Below are 20,925 nucleotides of genomic sequence, written 5' to 3'. Positions count from 1 at the left end.
CACATGATTTTATAATGTGAATAGCCACCCTTTAATTTTGCTCTTTGGTAAGCTTAGATTTATCCTGCCACACTTTCTTATTGTGGGACATAACTTCCTCCATAAACACGGATGTTTGTTCTTTTGGGGCTGTCTTGAATCATTTCAGTGATTTATTTGTATCTATTTTCACTTAAAGCCCCTACAGGGAATGACTTTGAGGTGAACATGCTGAACTCAAATTGATCCTTGTTGCTGGATTTGGTTTTATTATACTAATGGATGGCCGGAGAAATAGGATCATGAGAACTCACAGTGCTAAGGCTGCACCTTAGGACAAAGAGAAATGCGGTTCTGCTCCATCCATCCTGCTCCTGTGTATCTTTCGAAAGCATGTCATTAGTAGCTTTGGTCTTTCACTGAGTAAGTGGTAATTGAATGAAATGTTTGGGTGCACATATAGATGCTTCTACTGATGTGCTCTCTTTTTTAGGGATATTTTCAGGAACCCTCAGAATAACAAGTACAGATGCTGACATTTAATAAAGGCCATGTTTCTTCATTCGTACCTCCTTCTCAACTGGAACAACCCAGCCCTGATCTCCGTTGCTAATGGATTTGAGTTTGTGTCCCCGGTATAAGTAATTTATGCATGATGGGAAAGGGAATTGCAAAAGCCACTTCTTGATTCCATTCCCGTGGGGCCCAGGGAAGCCCCAGACTTGCTCTGTGTGGTGGATAGATCACAGATCAGTGGTTCCCAAAGAGCAGCTCTCTTTCTAAGCCGTTGCAGATGCCTCAAAACCCAAACTGATCACCTGGGTTCACATTTGCTTCATAACACAGTAGCCACTCTCTAACTGGAACATTGGCACGGGCCACCGAGAGGTCACATACTAGAATTATCTTAGCCCTTAGCCACTGATTAAAGGCTGTTCCTTTTTTATTTTGAGGTCTGTGCCAGTCCGTGCTGCCACCTCCCAGCTCTCTGATTGCACCAACCTCCGCCAGCGACATTGGGAGGCAGGATTTGGGGCAGGTACACAAGAGCTTCTATGGAAAGAAAGGAATTCCATCATAGCTTTTAAAGTGAGAGGGGTCCAGGGGAGCACGTAGCCCAGGCATTCACCCTAGAGATGAGAAAACTGGGGTTTGGAAAGGGTAAGTGAATTGTTCAAGGTCATGTGGTAGCTCCTTGGACCCAGTGTTCATTCTCTGTGTCCCATCAGATGGTGGGCATGGGTCAGTGACTGCACTTGCCACATGGTTGACATCCACGGGCTGTCTCACTAGAAGGTGAGCCTCCCCGCAGCCGCGCTATGTCTCCATCTGTAATTCTGGACCACACAGCTTCCTTAGTATCTGCCCATCACAGATTCTCAGTAGTTGAAACAGGTTGGCTTGTGCTCAGAGCTTGGACCTGAACCTGTGTCTTCTCAATCCCGAGACTCCTCTGGTCCTCTCCATTTCTACTTGCAACCAGAGATGCCTTGCTTCTTCCTCCTGGAGCTGACACAGTCACTCTTGAGCGGGCTTGGATCGTGGTAGCCTCCCTCCCGAGGAACATGGGGGGCCTTGCGAAGGAGGGACATGGATTCCCTGTTGCGCTCTCCACTTAGATATGGCTTAGCTCACACCAGTTTGGGGCGTCCTTTTCTCTTGCATGTATCTATCTGCTTTGGGGGCTGGCCCTCGCTGGAAAGCAAGCTTGCTGACAACTCACACTTCTGCTAGTGTGGAGTGACATTTGCCGACATATTCTGACCCTCGCTATCTCTCCTTCCCCTAACCGGTCACCCATCCCCTTCCAGGGACAGACACTTATTGATCCAGGAATCTTGATGAAACGGTTATTTCTCTGATGTGTTCAAGGACATGTTACCCTTGCTGTATCCTGTAACAAATAAGTAGGAGAGACTTTTGTGGGTTTATCAGTCAATATCTGTCTTCCTGAATACACTCTCATCAACCTAAACTCCAGAGGCCCGCTATACTCATTAAAAGCTATAATTGTCTAGCTTATGTGTATGTTCTAGTGCAAGCTTTAAAAGTACAAGAGGGATTTACTATTTTTATTAGAGAAAATGAGAAGAAATACTAGAGATTAAATTATGTGAGCACTAATCTAATTTAAATAATGAGGGATACTTATGGTTTGGAAACCATGTGAAAGAATAAGAATTTAGCTATGAGGGAGACAGCATCAAGGTAGAGAGGATTTTACATTTGGGCACACCATTTTTTGTTTGTTTTGTTCTGTGTCCTGGAAGATTTTTGAAACCGTTGGATGGCCCAACTTGCTTTTAAGGAAAAGTGGGATCCAGTGAAACTCATTCCAGTCCAACCTCAAGGGAGAGACGTTCAATCTCCTCCTGACATTCAAGTGAAGCACGCGCACACACACACACACACATGCACGCACACACACATGGCAATCTTTTTCATTGGTAGCTGCTGAGAACAGTGGTGTATTGTATCTCAAATGTGTCCTACAGACTGGCACCAAAGTAATCCTCTTAGGACACTGATGTCATCATATTTCCAGTTCCAAAACCTTGATGAGTGACAAGGTAAAGTTCAAGGCTTCCTGCTGATCATCGAGGATTCCTTAAGTCCTGAGCTTACCTCCGCCCCACTCCTATCTAAGCCCATCTTATTTTGTTTTTATTTTCAATGTTATTATTAAAATCTGCCAGTTACTGAACACATACAAAGTGACAGACTTTGCATTGAGAGCCTTACATAGCTTGTCTCTAATCTTTGACCCAGCAAGGTCAGTGGTGTTCCTCCTCTCCAATAAATGAGGAAGAGGAGGCTTGGAGGAATTTAGAAACCTGCCAGAGATCCCTAAGCTGGAAAGCAGAGGAGCTGATTTTCCACGCAGGCCTACCTAGATCCCCAGTCTGTGCTAATTGTACTGCTGCTCCCCTCGCCCCACATTCATCCTGTTTGAATCATCGTAGAAGGTTTTTCTCCTCTCCAGCCCCCGTCATGCTACACCTGCTATCCTTTTGGGAAATAGCTCTATTCTCCTTTTCTGCATTTGTCAAAGACCTACCTCAAGTTCAGCCTCCTTATAATGCTTCCCAAAGGTCCATCCCTTCTGTAAATTCTTCTAGAATTACTCTGTCCACCTAAGTAAACACAAGGGAAATTAAATAACAGTTGGGTCATCAGTGCAACTTAAGAAAGTGCTCTCTCCTCAAGTGTTTGTTGACTTCCTATCCAGTCTTGTAGAACAGCCTTTCCAGGGTGAAGTGTTGCTGCCTCTTAGGGTGTCTGCCTTTGTCGATCCCACTCCTGCCAACACCCACACAGCCGCAGACACGATCCACTCAGGTACAGGCACACTGCCTGATGTAACTGCAACCCTTGGGGAGGTCTGGGGACAGTGGATCTCTCCATGGTGTCATGATTCCTCATGTCCAAGTTACCCCTTGGGCCCCTTTTTAGTGTCTAATAGCCTCTCCTAGATTCAGTTTTCCAACCCTGCTTCCCAGATTAATGCTTCATGCCCTACCCACTCCCGGTCTTGTCTTAGTTCTTCATCTTTTCCTCAACTCAAAAAGCCCCAAGCTTTTCAAGAGATAACAAAAGACCAGGACATCCTAAAGTAGGGCTAAAGAGAAGCTATCTATTAAAGGAGATGCCATGATGCTACAAGTTTCAGAATAAATTGTCTTGATTAGTGACTTATGTGTACAACTCAGTTCTGAACTTTGCATCTTTGGAGGGAGTAGAGCTCCAGTTTTTATCATGCTCCTCTTGAGAGGGAAAACAAATCCAAGTGTGAATAGCTCTTACTATGTTACAGATGGAAGTGCTACTCTCACCAGAAGTATGCCCAGCTTAGCTGCATTACAGTAGGGCTGTCCGGAAAATGGGATTTCCAAAGCTAAGGGAAAGAATTTCACATTAGAAAACTAATCCCTTTCCCTCTGCCGTCTACTCAAGGACGTCTACAAAATGTTCATCCAGAAATGAAAGAAGATTTGTACTAGAGTTAAGGCTGAATGTCCAAGTAAATCTGAGAGAAGGAATACTGACTTGAATTTACTGGGAGCTCTTGGGAGTGATTGTAGATGAGGGAGTGAACTCAAGAGCATGGAGACAGCGAGGACCTAAGCTGGAGGTAGAGATTTGAGAGGTGGCCCTGCCTCTTGCCTCTCTGATGACCGGTCAGGTGACCAGAAAGGATGACACCCCCTGTACTGCATCCCAGAAACCCACTTTTACACGACAACAAATTGACTTTTCCAAATTCCTGCAGAAAAGACATCCAAAGGTAGACTCAGCCTACCAAGAGGAAAATCTCAGCATCTGATTCACTTTGAGGAGAGGACGCCTCTGTGACATCATATTCACGGCCCTTGAGGGGCAAGAAAGAGAGTCCTGGTATTGTTTGCCTCTAGTATGCTGAAGTCAAAATGCCGAGTGTTTTCCTGAGCCAGCATTAGAGAGCCAGAGAACTTTTCCGAAGGTTCAGTGATCGGTGAGTGGTGCAGATTTCTCTCATTGTGGTTGAGCCTGATCTGGCCACACCACAGCAGAAACCAGCCAGCTTCCTATTTCATTGTGTGTTGGTCTGATGGTGACTCATACTGAGAGGTATGTTTATCCCAAATTGGCAGGAGCTGTGTATTCAAGGGCAAATTTTGTTAACACTGGGGAGGGCGAATATTTGTATATGTGACCTCTTTTCTCTGCAACCTTGTATTTGTGTTCACACTGACATGATTAATGCTATTATGGTCCAGTGTACCCTGGGGGGACCCAAGAGGCTCGTGTCTCTAGCCCATTGCGATCAAACAGGCTGACTTGTTTGAATACTTGGACTTAACCATGAAGATGCTGGATTTCTGAACACTTCCAGGGAAATTAGTGTCTGGGGCAGTGGCCCTCAAACATCAGTAAGCATCAGAATCACCCGGAGGGCTTATTAAAACACAGATATCTGGACCCTGCTCCCAGGGTTTCTGATTCAGTCGGTCTGGGGAAAGGCCAGAGGTTTTGCATTCCGAGCCATTTCCAGGTAGCATCGATGCCCTTGGTCCAGGGACCACACTTTGACATGGTCTAGGTAATCCACGGTTTCTGTGGGTGAAATGATCAGCTCTTTAAGCAGCAAAGTGAGAGCTTTTATGTAAGTAGCCTCTCCATTCCATTTGACTAACTTTATCTTGTCTACAATGCACAGATGTCACAGAGAAGCAAAGAGCATTGTTTTCACTGACTCTCCCACAGTGTAGAATGAGGCTGTAGTTCGTAATAAAGCAGACCTTTTGCGAGATTCGAGTGGCCAGAGATTGCTGTCAGCATAGGACACTGGGTGTGCAGAGCGTGGTGGGGAGTGGGTGTGGGATGAAGATACAAAGCCCCTCTTCCCAGCAGTGACTGGGGCTCAGCCTGGCTTGGGGGAAGGCAGCGCTCATTTGGAGTCAAGGCTCACATGTTCCACTCTCTAGGCATCATCCCTAATTCTAGAAAGGTTAGATGAACTTTTTTACTGGGGTTCATAGAGCTCTTTAGAATCCTTTGATGAAAGATGGTTTCAGTAGATATCTTATCTCACAAAGGCTACAACTCCCTCTTTAGTCTTAGAGGAAGTAAAACATATTATTCATATTTGGTGTGTTTTACTCACTACCACTATATCTGGTCTTATAGTCTAGTGGTATTCTCTCTGTTGTTGTTATGACTTGAAACGCTGTAAAGAAAGAAGTTTAAGAAAAATTAAGAAAAACAGAATGATGGAAAAAGATATTGAGATCCTTCCATCCTGGACTGTCTGATGGGAAATGGAAGAGCAGGCTGAGTACCCCCAAGAAAAATGGCAGGAGCTGTGGGTTCCCAGGTCCACTGAGGGTCCTGTAAGTAACCCATGGCTGGATGAGTGTCTACTGGACTGCTCTCTATGTGCCACTTATGGAAACCCTGTCTAGATAGCCATTGAGGAATAGAGTTGGGGACCAATGGTGGGAATGGTATCTGCTAGCCTGGAGTTCAGTTATGCTCTACCTGCTCACCTGGAAAACACAAGTAGTTCTGCCATATGTAAAGGTCCCAATCCGAAACGATGAACCATAGCAATGGGTTTAATGATCACATTGTAGATTTTGGGAGGTCTACTCTCTGCAAGGCATTTTAGGGGTAGCCTAAGACAGTGAAAATTTCCTACCTTCAGTAGGTTATTGAATTAGCCAGCGTAGAAAGGGGTACTGACTGAGAATGTAAATCAAGGAGACATAAGGCAATAGAAAAGGTATAAACAATATTCTGTGGGGGTTCAAAGGAAGAGTTAGTGTCCCAAAGAAAATTTTTTTAAAAAGGCTGTCTAGAAGAGAGCATATTTAAGATTGTCCTTGAGGGGTCTATAAGTTTCTTATGTTTAGGGATGGTATTTGATTCAGTTGGTGTCCGTAAGACAGTGTCTTCTCCATAGTAAGTGCTCGATGATGCTGAATGAACTTAAATGTGAAGGAATGATATGTGTTGGTGGGGGAGATGGTTACACTTACTGAAATGTGTGGTCAGAAGCCAATAAGAGATAAGCAATCTCTAGGTATAGAAACAAATAAAATATGGTTCTTGGCCTGAATGCACTCATATTCTAGCAAGTAACAGAGACACATAAGGAAGTAGTTATGGTATGATGTGAAATGTATTAGACAGAGAACTGTTAAAGTAACATGTCACCTAGTGCAGGGAGTGATTAATTCTGCTCTCAAGGTCATGGCTGGCTAGGCTTTGAAGGATGAATAGGAGTGCAACAAGTGGTTAAAGAGGAAATGAGAAAGAGGTGGTCAAATTGGCAAGACAGAAGCAGGGAAGTATAACCTCTGTCTGAGGAAGAATAGCCAGTTGAGTTTGGCATGAACTTCTAGTTGGCCACTTAATACAACAGTGGATACAAGGAAGGATAAACAGAGGGCTTTGTGGGTCAGAATGAGTTGAGGATGGTACACCTAGAAGTTGTACATACAGATGCCTCCAAGAGCCAGACAGGTGACCCACATGATTGAAGATTAGGGCAAACTGGACAGTGTAGGCCTCGAAAGAGAGAAGCTGGGGCACCTGGGTGGCTCAGAGGGTTAAGCCTCTGCCTTCAGCTCAGGTCATGATCTCAGGGTCCTGGGATCGAGCCCCACATCAGGCTCTGTGCTCAGCAGGGAGCCTGCTTCCTCCTCTCTCTCTGCCTGCCTGCGATCTCTCTCTCTTTCTCTCTCTCTGTCAAATAAATAAATAAATAAATCTTTTTAAAAAGTTAAAAAAAAAAAAAAAAAGAAAGAAAGAAGCTGCTCTGTGGCTCCAACCTAGTTCTCACGAAGGGACATGCGCCAAGCAGTCAGAGCTTCTGATTTTCAAGAGTGACTAGAAATAGGAATTTTTATGTAAAATCTCCAGATGTTTAAATGTTGGCAAATGATTCAACTTTCTCTTCAAGAAAATCTTTGTGTGGGCCAAAGAAAACATGTCTGTGGGCAGAACTCGGCCTTAGGGCCTCCAGATTGTGGTCTGGGACTTAATACAGCATTCCCCACACCTACCCACAGCAAGGAATCCATATTCACACATCAAGACCCAGGACTTACGCACTCATCATATAAGTGGCTAAAATAAAAGTCACATGAAACAATGCATTTACTCTTATTTTGTATTCTCTTCTGTTTTTAAAATATGCTGGCCATGTTCCATTGAACCGATTTTATGTTTCAGTGGGTCAAACTGAAGTTTAAAAACCATTGGTTTAGAACATCTACACTAAAGTCTTATTGGATACAGGGGCGCCTGGGTGGCTCAGTGGGTTAAGGCCTCTGCCTTCGGCTCAGGTCATGATCCCAGGGTCCTGGGATCGAGCCCCGCCTCCGGCTCTCTGCTCAGCGGGGAGCCTGCTTCCCCTTCTCTCTCTCTGCCTGCCTCTCTGCCTGCCTCTCTGCCTACCTGTGATTTCTGTCTGTCAAATAAATAAAATCTTTAAAAAAAATAATTAATTAATTAATTAATTTTTTTAAAAAGTCTTATTGGATGCAAACAGAATGTGGTACTTTCCTGGGCACCCTTTTTTCTCTCCTGGGTACTCTTAGAGTGGAGCTTAATGGGTATGTTTAGGTTAAGTGGAATTTCTTCCCTTGAACTGGAGAAATTGTTTTGTTTTGGTTTTTAATTTTTTTAAAATTTAAATTTGATGAACACAGAGCATATTACTAGTTTCACAGGGGTAGAGTTCAGTGGTTCATCAGCCGTATATCACACCCAGTGCTCATTATATCACATGCCCTCCTTAATGCCCATCTCCCAGTTACCCCTTCCCCCCACCCCCCACCCCCACACACACACACCTGCCTCCCCTCCAGCAACCCTGGAGAAGTTTTCACAAAATCATTGTAGAACTTTCAGTGATCACTTTATCCTAAACAGAAGTTGGCCAGAATGTGGTGTCCTTTTTTTTTGCGTGTTTTTTTTTTTTTTTTAAATTTTTGGGTGTTTTTTGAGGACAATTGAGAACCGAGCTAGCGGCTTCACTGAGTACAATGCTACTTGGGTGAAGTTCAGCAGAAAAGCCAAAGGAAAACCCCTATTCGGGCCTCGTTAGCTTCTAAGCCTGGTATTTCTGGAATCGCTTTTTCATTTAGAAGAATTTTTTCCTGTGTGTCTGCGTCACCACTTCCTGTCGCCGTGCTTACCAGGTCCCCTGGCTTTTGCATTTCAGCCAGGGAGACAAGGACAAGTTCAGGCCTTGGGCAGTTTGTCATGCATCATGTCACCCCACCATCTGTGCAGAAGCTCCTCCCCTCCGTCTGCCGGGGACCACGTGCTATACATAGCATTCATTTTTGACCTATCGGAGCATTTCCAGAAATATTGTCATTTAGGGGCTTTAGAGAGACATCACCTCTCACTCAGGAAGGTCTGAGGGTTGAGCTGTCCTAGCAAGACTCCAGTGCAGCAGGAAAGGCACGGCCTTGGGTTTGGGGCATGTCTGCCTTCACTTCCCTCTGGAGTGCAACAGGACCCTACATGATCCTGGACTCTTGAAACAAGAGGCCAAGTGTGGCATCTTGCCATTGGAAGGAGCTGGTATGAGGGACACACCCTTAGGGAAAGTCCATGCCTACTGGGAACGCCACACAAACACTGGGCGGCAACACCAACATTGTGGTTTTGCGTAATAAGTAGGCAGAGAAGGCAGACACTAAACCTGAATCGAGCCAACAAGGCCAGGCTGAGAGCAACAGCTTGCTGGGACAGACCCATGCAGGACGATGGGACAGTGTTTCGAGATAAGAGGCGAAAGCCCCTTCTTTACAGAGCCCGGGCGTTGCTCCCCTACGGGGCTCTGTTCTCCTCCTCCTGTAGGGGAGCATCCCCTCTGGAGCCGTGCAGCCCATATCCTGTGCATCGTCTACACCTAGAGGCCGTGTGCTGTGGGGAGCTGATGCCGGGCTTTGTATCCAATGCCCCTTCCCAGAGGACAGAAAGCCGAGCTTTAACCCTACTGGAGATCTTCTTTTTTTTTCCCTTGGTAAAAATGGTACTGAGATCACCCACTTTTTCTCCAGGTGGGGGAGGTTTAGTAAGTTATTGGATGAGTGTGAACATTGGGAAGAATTATTGCTAGATCTATGACAAAAACTGATCAAAAAAATAATAAGCATGACAGGTTGTTTATCAGAAAGTAGGTGAGCAGGAGAAAAGGAAATGATTCAGTCTGGGAGATGAAAAATAATTGTACAAGAAAGGGAATCTATTCACAGGACACACCCCAGAGTTTAGGAGAGCGATAATTGCATTCTTAAACAGTGACCACAGATGTCACTGAAAATTATGGTATTGCCATTTTGGTGAGAACAGGATGTTTAAAAAGTAATGGCCCAGCTGCTGTAAGCACAGGTTTAAGAATTGTAGTGATGACGGCCAGAAAAACACCAAACGCAGGACACATCTGCCTATGGGCTGGCTGGAGGAGTGGAGTGGGCCATTGCCATCATGCATTATAAGCAAACTTGTTTTTTATGCCTATAGGCCTATTTCGTTTCTTAAACTTTGATGAAAATAAAAACACGGGAGAAAAACCATATGGCCTTCTCCATATCTTATTGTCAGGGTGAATGTAGATGAAATCTGATTCGTAAAAGTTTCCAACATGGTTCTTGCCATGGTAGGTAATCCATAAACTTAGTTGAAGGTCAGCTGATCTCTAGAGTTTTTTGGGGGTTTTTCGTTGTTGTTGTTTTAAGGAGCAGGGTAGGTGCACAGCTCAGAACCAAGGGGAATGACCCAAGATCCCTCTCAGAGAAAGTAAGATGAAAATATAGGTGGTTAGGAATGAGATCTGTAATTGATAGAGGGCAGTGTCAAACTTCCTCAGCATGAATTTCCAGTAGAGACAAGTTCAAAGCCTGAACTTGTGAAGCCCTTCCCTAGAGGTGTCCATTTCTGTCTCATTCATCCCTTGTGGGACAATTACCATTCCATTCACCTCGGTGGCTTTGTAAATTTATCCCCTAAGTCTTCAGGATTTTATAGGTTGACCTGAAAAACAAGTTGTGTTTATGATGGGGAGCTCTGCAGCCAGACTGCCCGAGTTCAAATCCCGGCTCTACGGTTTACTGATTGTGTGACTTTGGGCAAGTCCCTTAACTTCCCAGGGGGTCTCAATTTCCTCATCAGAAAATAAGGGTGTTACTAGTACGAGCTTCATAGGACTGTTATGAGAATGGAATCCATTCACGAATGTCGGGCATTAAAAAGAACGCCGGGCATACAGCGAGAGCTCGGCGATTGTTTGCCCCTGTTGCTATGACTACCACTATTCCTCCTGGCTGAGAAAAGTCAGGGGCACCATGCTCATTGTTGTTGCGTTAGGCCATCAGATTAGTTTCAGGACTCAGGCAAGTAAATCGAGCTGAGATAGGTGAGTTAGGGAAGCAGGAAGGCCCACCCATGTCTGCTGAGCAACCTCTTTGTGGTTGACCTGAAGCAGAACAAAGCTGTGAACCTCGGTTGTGCCGAGCGAGCTACTCCAGGACCACACGAGTCACTTCCTGTGGCCAGTAATCCCTACTGTTGGGTGATGGAACTTCACCAAGGAATTCTTTCGACTGGGTTGGTGATGCCTGTGTCCCCTGGGCAAGCAAGCTGATGACTCCACTCCATCTCTCTGCTGTGCAGTGAAATGCGATGTCTGGTACCGACTTGGTGCTGGAATGTGTAGGCCCACCTGGTAGAAGCGTGGTTTTAAAGTGCTTCAGGCCAGAAGCTGCATGTGCTCAGGATTCTGGAGGAGGAAGCAGGCCACCCACCGGCAGTGCTCCCTGCCCACTTCTCCGTGTCATCAGGTCATACCCTGGGGGTCACAGTCGTTAGCATTTCCAAGGTTCTGGTGCCACCTTCGGTCCTCCGCACAGATCAGCTCAACTGGAAATTGTGCTTTGCTGTGTGGTTCCCAATCAGAAACTTAGGTAGACTTGATCTGAGACTGGGCCGTCAGGTCAGTAAGTCATGCCCTTGGCTTTTGTTTGTTTTCTGAGTCAGAGACTTAGGCAAGCGTTGTCTCCTATCATTTGTTGAGTTTATTGACATCATCACAATTAACCTAATGGATAGACACTGTTGTGGACCCAAGATATTCAACGCGCTCGCGGTTTTCCCGAGGCTGTTACTAAGGAAGAAAACCAGACTCGTGTTCAATGAGTGCATGTATTGAACACATATTTATGGGGCACAGACCTGGTGCCAGGACTGGGCGAGACCCTGGGGATATAGCAGCAGTAAGCTTGTGGTGTAAAGCACAGAAAGAGAGAAAAGGATGCTTAGATTGTAAGTATAAGGACAGGAAACAGATGTGGTGGGGACGCAGGGAGACTGCCTTTCCTTTGATGGGTTGGAGAAACCGCTCTGAGAGATGGCAGATTAAGGGCCTTCGGGTGAGACCAGAAGGAGAGGCGGCTAGCCTAGCCAATGGCTGGGGGACGGACGAGCCTTGTGGGGAAGGGAAGAGGGCACATGGAGATCCCAAAGCCATGGGAGCTGGAGCCCGGGGGCTGGAGGGAGAGCTCCTGGGAAGAGTGGAGAGGTAGCCAGGGCTCTGGGGCCACCGGGGGCATCCTGGGTCCTGCAGTGAAAGTGCTTAGAGGACTTGGTGAGTGGAATGATGTGCTCTAATTTGGTCCAAAACAATCATTCTGGTTATTGTTTGGCAAGGCGATCAAACGGTTGAGTCCCAAACCCACACTGTTTGAAGATGTAGATTCCCTCGGTTCCTCCTGACTGCTCTGTAAACACCCCCTAATACCCAGCTTGGTGAGGGGATCAGTCATGTCTAGGCATGTCCCATTGTTTCTAAATTTCTGACAAATCACTGGAGTTGATCTACCTCTAGGTAACTGGTGATCATGAAAGCTCCCATCTGAGCCATGAACGTGGTCTGATGGTGTCTTGATCAAAAATATTTTTTTTTCTTTTTTGTGGTCTCTTTCCCAGGAAGGCAGCCAAGATGAAAGGATAATGAGGGCATTTTTTTAGGGTGGGGATGTACTGGGGGAAAACAAATATATACTGTAGTAGGGAGGATTTTATTCATCAATAAGGTGTGAGATGTGGAAAGGGTTTGGGTGGTTCCCATTTCCTTGTGCATTTACAGTCATTCCCTTGGATAGCTGAGCAAACATTGGAAAGCTGAGACTCATAGACACTAGTCAAACCTGCTGGTTAAAATCTATAAAAACAGAAAAGAGATTGGTGGTTGCCAAGGATTGAACAGGGGAAGGATCAAGGAGTGGCTGCGAATGGGCATGAGGTTTCTTTTGGGGGTGATGAAAATGTTCCAAAATTAGATTGCAGTGATCACGGAACTCTGTGAAAATACCCAAAGTCACTGAATCGTATACTTTAAATAGGCAAATTGTATGATATGTGAATTTAATAAAGCTATTAAAATAAAACCTACTGTTTACAGCCTGGTGGGATAAGCTGGAATGGTACACTGAAGGCTGTAAGGTTCATTGGATGAATTGACCGTTCACTGGCTAGTACACATCAGAAGAGCAAGTGTCTGTTGCCAATAGTCACAGACGACAACACGACTGGAAATTGAACGTATTTGAGTTTGAGGTAGAGCACATGGGAGTTTATGATCAAGGACCTTAAACTGTGTCCCACCATATCCCTGCATCGAAGCACCATGGTAATGGTAATGGCAATGGCTTCCGTTTCTCGAACACTCACTTAGCTGTCTGGAAAATTGCAGAGAACTTGACATACATTAACTCATGTATCCTCCCAATTATCAAAGTAGGATTTATCCCCATTTATAGAAGAGGAAATTGAGGCTTAGGGAAGGATGGTAATTTGTTTCAAGATCACGGAGCTAAGAGGGGTGCGGCCAGGATTCGCACCAAGTCTGTCTGACCAGAACACACAGTGACTGAGTCACCACTGGTGGTGACGTCTCTGCACATACCATCACGTGAGAGCAGAGAGCTCCCAACTTGCCTACACCGTGAGCTGAAAAACAGTCCTATCTCAGCTCCTAAGAGGTAAGCTAGACTCTACTCTGGTTCTGTCCCTCCTTTCAAGACCTTCATCCCGGGGAAATAGGGAACTTTAAAGTTTGTTCCTCGGCCCGTCCTTGGAGGAGGCACAGGGGCAAACCTCTCTCGCTGTCTTCTCTTCCATGATGCCCTTCCCTTCCTCTGTGCTTCAGAGAAACCAGATTTCCTGATGGTCCCCAAGCACACCCCATCCCACCCGTCACTGTCTATGAGGCCGTTCCCTTCCTTCCCATTCGTTTAAATCCCTCCCTTCCTTTGAGGCACAATGAAAGGGTGCTTCCTTCTCAAAGCTTTTTTTTCCTGCTTTCTCTTTCCCTTTTTCACAATTTTCCTCTGGCACGTGATCTGTTCTCTACCTTTGGATTCATACTCATTCATTCTCCTTCCCTTTCTCTCTGTCTCTGTCTCCACCTTCCCTCCACCTCCCTCTGTCTACCCTACTAAGCGGTAAGTTCTGTGAGGGCAGGACCTGGGGTGTACGAGCATGTCAAGGCAGAAACACTGCCCCCTTCCCCTTCTGTTGCTCTTGTCCGTGAAGCCTCTATTTCAGAAGATGAAGACCGACTTACCATCCCCCCCGCCAGATGTGTCCCGGGCTCTCCCCCACTAGGGCCCTGAGGGCTCAGAGCGCCCCAGCTCCCCGAACTATCCTCCCTGTCACCCTTTCACCTGTAGCCTGCCCCCAGGTCAAATCCCACTCTCATCTCCCTAGAGGAACTCTCTCTACCCCTCTGTCCCAGCTTACTGTTTGCTTCTCTCTTCAGAAGTCCTCGCGTAGTGTCTGTGCCTGTCCTATAGTCTTCACCTCCCAGGAGAGGGTGAATTTTCTGTGTTGGTCAACTCCCCAGGCAGAGTTTCCTGTGGGCTGTACACATCCCTGGGATGCCCCCCTTCAGAGGCAGGGATGGCATCTCTGGAGTCCCACAGAGCCTGAATGACAGAGCACACACAGTGGCACTCACCTGGTCAGTATTTGTTGATTGTATTGATGAGAAATTATGTCCCAAGGACTGGAAGGTTGTGTTTAGTTTTCATGGAGGCGTATTTTTAATGTCTGTTCCCTCTCCCCCAGGCCCACGTTGGATTTCAAACATATTTTTTTCTTTCCCAGTGATGACTCCACTAAGTCTAAGCTTTCTTCACCTCAAGAGATAATCTCCTCTCTCACACTCAAGCAGATGAACCCCTGAAGTTCAGTATAGGAAGATCGAGCCCCCCAGAGTTATGCTAACACCCGGACGACTAGGAGAACACCTGGCCAGGAGACAAGTACAGGTTATGATGCATGTTTGCCTTTTCTTGCAAAGGTCGCACCCGGCAAAGTCCTGTCCTACAGAAAGCTTGAATGGACCAGAAACTCAGGTCTAGGGGGAGCTCAAGTACTCAGAGAGGAGGGCTTGTGTTTGTAAAATCATGCCTGATTCTGCATGTTGGATGCTGAGAACTCAAGCCATTTGCTTTTGTCTCCCCACGGGGCTGCAGACACCAGAGAGATCCCGGGGAAGGCGAGTTGGTATGTTTGCTCACAAAGCAGGAGTGGGAGCGCCTTTTCAGAAAGTGTTCAAATTCCTATTTCTGAAATTTAGAATTTTCCTGAACTAAGAGGCTCATTTTGCTGTTCACTAGCACTGTAACCTCAACCCAGGGGTGCGCTGGTGAATGCTTAACAACCAGCTCGAGGAGAGGAATGGGGGAAGGCCCTGAGGTGTAAAGTCTGCCAGTTTCCGTGGTGTCAATGCCACGCGCCCCGCCCCCCCGCCGCCGCCCTGCCCCACAATGGCCTATTTCAGAGGAAGTCACTAAGGGGAAGTCACTGGCTGCACAGTGGGGCAGGGCTGTGCAGAGTTAGCTCTCCACGGCAAGGGGCCACTCCAGCCCCCCACTTGTGGGGCAATTCCCTTAGCATCCCTGAAGCTCCATTTTCATTGTTGTAGGGTGAGGATAACTTGAAGTTGACTGGATCAAGGGAGATATTACTTTTGAACACCTTTTATAAATTGCAAAGTACCATACCCATATTCATCATTTTGCTTAGTTTGTCTAAAATGCTATTTTTTTAAAGATTTTATTTAATTATTTGACAGATAGAGATCACAAGTAGGCAGAGAGGTGGGGGTAGGGGGAGCAGGCTTCCTGCTAAGCAGAGAGCCCAATGAAGGACTCAATCCCAGGACCCTGAGATCATGACCTGAGCCGAACACAGAGGCTTAACCCACTGAGCCACCCAGGTGCCCTAAAATGCTATTTTTAACTACTTGGTATTTCCCAGCATATCATGAGCCACAAGTAGAGGCAGCCAAAAAGAAAAGGCAAAGACAACTGGAAACTTCTTGTGCTGTTACCAGACTTCGGTCATCCCCTCACAGGGACAGTTTGACCTGATCTTGGTTCTTTCCTTTTTTAACTCCTCTAAGGCATCTGGACTTGGAACTGGGGGGTAGAAGGCAATATTGACACTGTGCCTAAGCTAAACCCTGTCCCAGGCCCTTAGGCCCAGATGCACAGAGACTATGATCCTATCTCCGAACCTGCATTCCCAGAATGGCTCCAGCAGGACCATGGTCACTCCCAGTCCAGAGATCAGCATGGCGGTGACTCTCCAGCATCCCCCGTAAAGATGTGGTGTTCTGCCTGCAGGGTTCAGCCTCAAGCCACTGCCCAGTTGCTTGACTTGATCCATTTCTGAATGGAATTTCTAGTGCCCGGGTGATGTGAGATCCCTGGATAACCTTAAAGGACTCCATCAAATCTCAGAAGGGATTTTTGTTACACGTGAGACATACCTGCTCATACTGACGCACAGCCGACGTGGGCCACTGCGTTCCTGGCGTGTGCTGGAGGGGCTCCCATGAGGGGATGACCTCATGTGGTCACCTGGGAGGTGGGACCTGTATTCTTAGTCCCTCTTTACCAAAGCAAACGGCAGGGAAGACAGCCTGGGGGTCAGGGAGCCTCCCTCCTCATCGGAAGTCCTTTCTAATTCCTGTGAGGGAGAGGAGGCGGGATTCCAAGCAAGCAGATTAGTGTGCTCCAAAGTAACATTACTGACTGCGTCAGGGAAAGGCTAGGAGAGGTCACAGAAGGGTGTTGCCCCAGTGAGTCATGTCAGCCCAGAGGTGTGTCTCGGGAATCCCTCTTTTAGAAGAGCGAGAAGTCTCCAAGTTGGTTTTATATCCCTTTCCGAGACTCACCTTCCTATAGAGATGGCAGGTGTGATACATCTGGGCAAAAGCATCATGTAATTTGCAAGGAGGAAATTTTCCGGCCAAATTATTATAATCCTAGGACCTCTCTGCCTTGTGAGAATCAGATTAACCAGATTTGCTCCTGGGCTGTTTCCATAATCAGGAGCCCTGCTGACGGAGAGGGGACAGAGCCTTTTATGTTTAGAGGGAGCAGCGCAGACCTGTTGCACTGCCTCAGAAAGGCAAATCACGTATCGGGACATCTCACCAGTGGAAAGTGGCAGAGCAGCTAGAACAGAGCCTTCCTGCCGATACCTCAGCCCCCGCCTGCCGGGAGCGTCGGTGCCAAGGAGCCCTGCGCTTTGTGCCACGTAATAATCCTGATTAACAAACTAACATGGTGTGTGTGTGTGTATGTGTATATATATATATATATATATATATATATATATATATATAATGAGGTCGTGGAAGCCAATTAAAGAGAAAGATCATTTTGGACAACAGATGATGGGGTTACAGTGTGTAGCTTCAAGTAACTACCACTTGCCACAGCAGGGAACGAACTTTTAGGTAAACTACAAATTAAGCACTCTGCATTTATTTAAACTCTTGAGTTTCTTGTTTCCCTGGGCTCAATACCAGTGCCGTTTTCTAACACAAAGAAGGGGAGTAGGAGGTAGGGGAGGCTGGAGCAGGGAGAACACATCTTTGTGATGTGTGTTTATGATCAAATGAGAACTAATGGAGAAGAAGCCTAGAAAAGATTCTAGGTGATCCAATAGTTTCTGAAATGTAGACTCCCAGGAGAATAGGATTCCCACCTTGAAGCAGAAACCAGCCTTGCCAGCAGAATATCATCTCATGATTGCAAATCCAGAGGGATCCTAACCAGAGACCAGTCCAGGCCTGGGCTTACAGTAGAGGCTGCAGGGAGGGCCCTCCCGATGGCAGGCTGTGTTTCCTCCCTGTATCACCCTCCCCCTTGGAGTGTTCTTTTCCCAGAAATTGCTGCAGCCTGGAATAATTTCCTTTTATATGTGAAGTGCTATTTCCCATCTGTTTATTTACTAGCAGGTGTTACCTTTGGGATTATGATGCAGCTGGGTGTTCACTGCTTCTGAGCTGTGTAATCAGAATTTAGCTAGTACATTGCACTAGCTTGATTTCCTTCTGTGCTGCATAAGACTTTCCTGTGGAAATCCCCTACACAGTGCTTCAGAGCATGGGCTCTGGAGTCAAACTCCTGCTTAGCTGTGTGATCTAAAACAAGGTTTCCAGTTCAGCCCTGGTGCTCTCCTTAGCACCCCAGGATAATAGGATAGCATCGCCGTAAGGCATTTGCGAGAATGACTATTATCGCGGATATAAATTAGTGATCTTCACGCCTGGAACATAGTCAGTGTTCAATAAGTTGTACCAGCTGTAATAACAGAATGGTGCTAGGGAGTTATTTACTGAGATCCTCTAAGTTCAGAATTCTGTCACTTTATGTGGGAGATGCTCCAAGAATGGTATCGGGGGGTAACCGTATTTTCCCTGATCCAAAAATTGAGCTGAGAAGCACAGAGATGGCAACTCAGATTACTCGATGTGTGAAGTCAGAAGTACCCCAGAAGTTTGGAGGAACTGACCACTGATCTTGTACTTGTATAGGGCCAGCATTGATACATTGTGAAGCAGAAACAAGAGATTTACAGAGATTTAGTGGGGAAGGACAAGGGAAAGAACAAAGTATTTGATCAATGTGGCCCAGAGTGAAGGCTTCAGAGAAGAGCCAGCAGATCAGCTGGGCCCCATGTGTCAGGGTGGCTTTGGGCAGGAGGGAAAAGAAGAAGCCGTTCCAGGTGAGGCTGAGAGCCCTGTGTGGAGGCTCCAAGGATGCTGAAAATCATAGGTCAGGGAGTGGTGAGGAGGCCCAACCAAAGGGGTGTTTGTATATTTCCGTACACGAATAACAGAGTGTTTTAGTGTGCATTCTTTGGGGTTGGACTGCTTGAGTTCAATACCACTTAACACAGTGCTATGGACTCAGCAAATGTAGCTCCTTCTCAAAATCTAGACAGCTAGTGTAGACCATGTTATTGAAGATCCCTGAAGCTAGACAGAAACTTTAGACTTGACGGGTTAGGATTGAGAGAACTGCTGGAGGTTCTTTTGTTTTTACTTTAATGAACTTTATTTTTTTTTTAAATAGTTTTAGATCTATAGAAAATTTGAGAAGTTCGTGTAAGGAACTTCCCAACATTAGTAACTTCCTACATTAACATAATACTTCTGTTATAATTAATGAACCAGTATCGATGGAGTATTAACTAAATTCTTTCTTCATGTTTCCTCAGTTTTTATCTGATGTCCTTTTTCTGTTCTGGGATCTCATCAGGATGCCACATTAACGTTGAGTTACCATGAGGAACCATGAGTTACCATCTCGGGCCTCTTCTGGCTATGACAAGAAGACTTTCCTCCTTGGTTTTGGTCACCTTGACAATTTTGAAGAGTCCTGGGTGGGTTTTTGTAGACTGTCCCTCAATTTTGGAATTTTCTCATGATTAGATTAGAATTATGGGGTTTGGGGAAGGAAGACCACAGAGGCAAACTGCCAGTTTTGCCCACATTATCTCGAAGGTACAAACCATCAACGTGACTGTCACTGTTGATGTTGACCTCGAGCACCTGGTTGAAGTGGTGCCCATCAGATTTGTCCACCGTGAAGTCCCTCTTTTCCCCCGTCCATACTGTTGGAAGAAGCAATCATGTGCAGAATGTACCAAGTAAGAATGGGGACTTAATGCCACCTCTTCGTGCAGACTACTCTTTGGAGGTTGCATTGGAGAAGAAGGAGGCAGGGAGTAGGACACTCTCCACACTCTGAGAAAAGGGGTTTGAGGGCCAGATTAGATTCATGTAGCAAGAGAAGGCGGAGTTAGCAATGTGACAGTGGATAGAAGTTAGTGGGAGAGGAAGAGAGAGTGGAATCAAGGATGACCTCAAGGTTCCAAGCGGGAGTATTAGGGGATTGTCTGAGTACAGAGAGCAATGCATGCATTGACTGCCAACTCCCTTTCTTAGCTGTGTCACTTTGGCTGTGTCACTTTGTTCCTCTGAGTCTCTGCCCATTTGTTACCTGGCATGGACGGTCCCTGTTCTTCCTGCCTCGTGGGGCTCTTTGAGAGTGAAATGAGAAAGAGCAGTGGCAAGCCCTCAGAAAACAGGCACAAACACTGCATCTTTGAAGGCTGGCTAAGGGAGTGCAAGGAGAGGAGGGGGTTCTGACTTCCTCTAATAACCAGGAGCCACTCAATACTCACACTGCACACACTGTCATGGGTTTGTGATTGTCACCTGCTAAGCAGATTTTTGCTTTCTCAGCTGTTCTGCTTCTAGGGATCTAGTTCCATGGTCTGTTGGGCAAGACGACGCTGGTTCTGGATCAGAAGGAAGGGCTTTGCCTAATCTTTGCGGCGTTCTTACCACCAGTAGTGACCCCTGCTTGGGGGCACTAAAGGCTACTGGGATTTCCTTACTGAGCTCAGTCCCCCAGCCTTATCACCTGCCATACCCCATGGGCATTTCGAAAGTAATGCATCCAAAATGGCGCTTTTGACTTCCATCCTTAACTGGAGTTTCAGAGGCGTGACTGGCCTTGCTTGCCTGTGACAGAGAGTGTGAAACTTCCCAGCTCACAATGGGCTCTTTACCTGAGTAGGCAGAATCCCTCCAAATGGGATATTGTACCGTGGAGGAGTCCCTTTACCTTTCTGGACAAATGGACTCTTAGCTCTTCATGTCATATTTCCTCATTATTCAGAAAGTATGCAGCCATGCTTTTTTTTTTTTTTTAGCTGTCTTGAAAGGAGGCCCCTTCTTAGTTCCTTCAGGTAATACTGACTGCTGTATAAGTACATGTTTCCAAGAGCGGTCCCAGGGGTCAGGTAAGGAAATGCAGCTGTGTCACAGTGTTGGTACCTTGGGTGGACTCTCCCCAGGGCCAGCGCAGAGAATTTGGATCAGGTGTTTAACCCGAAACCACACCTGCTCCTAGTCAAAATCTCACAAGGACCACCTTGTTGCTCTGAACTTAGCTAGTAATGGATTATTTGGACCAGGTTGTTCAAACTCTTTTCAGATGAGATGGGAACATTACAGGGTCCGAAAGAAACAATGCACCATTATGCCAGCGGGTGCCTTGCTGGAACGGGCTTTCT

The 20,925-nt window shown here is 46.3% G+C and overlaps 1 protein-coding gene across 19 annotated transcripts in view; it reads left to right on the top strand.

Moving 5' to 3' along the window:
- The window catches only part of ABLIM1 (actin binding LIM protein 1), a 303,053-nt gene that overhangs the window by 127,977 nt on the left and 154,151 nt on the right, over positions 1-20,925 (top strand). The window lies entirely within an intron of this gene.

The sequence above is a fragment of the Lutra lutra genome, chromosome 14 (assembly GCF_902655055.1).
Source record: "Lutra lutra chromosome 14, mLutLut1.2, whole genome shotgun sequence".
In the NCBI taxonomy this organism is placed as follows: Eukaryota; Metazoa; Chordata; class Mammalia; order Carnivora; family Mustelidae; genus Lutra; species Lutra lutra.
Note: the sequence above shows the minus strand (reverse complement) of the source record. Positions and strands in the feature narration are given on the sequence as shown.